We start from the raw sequence: 1,142 nt of genomic DNA, 5'->3' as shown, positions 1-1,142 counted from the left end.
GAATACTAGATGCTTACCTGTGTTTATTGACTGCAAAGACATTTGACTGTGTGGATCATAACAAATTATGGGTAACGTTGTGAAGAATGGGAATTCCAGAACACTTAAGTGTCCCCATGAGGAACCTGTACATAGATCAAGAGGTAGTTGTCTGAACAGAACAAGGGCATACTGTGTGGTTTAAAGTTAGGAAAAGTTTGCATCAGGGTTGTATCCTTTTACCATACCTATTGAATCTGTGTGCTGAGCAAATAATCTGAGAAGCTGGACTATATGAAGAAGAATGGGGCATCAGGATTGGAGGAAGACTCATTAACAACCTGCATTATGCAGATGATGAAACCTTTGCTAAAAGTGAAAAGGACTTGAAACACTGATGAAGATCAAAGACTACAGCCTTCAGTGTGGATTACACCTCAACATAGAACAAAAATCCTCACAGCTGAACCAGTAAGCAACATCATGATAAATGGAGAGAAGATTGAAACTGTCAAGGATTTCATTTTACTTGGATCCACAACACCCATGGAAGCAGCAGTTAAAAGACACGTTGCATTGGGCAAATCTGCTGTAAAAGACCTCTTTAAACAGTTGAAAAGCAAAGATGTCACCATGAAGACTAAGGTGCACCTGACCCAAGGCATGGTGTTTTCAGTGCCCTCACAGGCATGTGAAAGCTGGATGTTGAATAAGGGATACTGAAGAATTGATGACACCTTTGAATTGTGTGGTGTTGGCGAAGAATGTTGAATATACCACAGACAACCAAAAGGAGGAACAGATCTGTCTTGGAAGTGTAACCAGAGTGCTCCTTAGAAGCAAGGATAGTGAGATTAAGTCTGACATACTTTGGACATGTTATCAGGAGGGATCAGTCCCTGGTGAAGGATATCACGCTTGGTAGAGAGTCAGCAAAAAAGGGGAAGACCCTCAGTGAGATGGATCGGCACAGTGGCTGCAACAGCGGCTCAAGCATAACAAGGGTAGTGAAGATGACACAGGACTGGGCCATGTTTTGTTCTGTTGTGTACAGGGTCACTATGAGTCGGAACTAATTTGGTGGCACCTAACAACAACAAGAAAGTACTGTGATGTAAATTGTTATTAATATGTCTTATGTTAGATGATTTAAGGGAATAACA

The sequence above is a fragment of the Loxodonta africana genome, chromosome 3, assembly GCF_030014295.1.
Source record: "Loxodonta africana isolate mLoxAfr1 chromosome 3, mLoxAfr1.hap2, whole genome shotgun sequence".
Taxonomy (NCBI): domain Eukaryota; kingdom Metazoa; phylum Chordata; class Mammalia; order Proboscidea; family Elephantidae; genus Loxodonta; species Loxodonta africana.
This window is presented reverse-complemented; position numbering follows the sequence as displayed.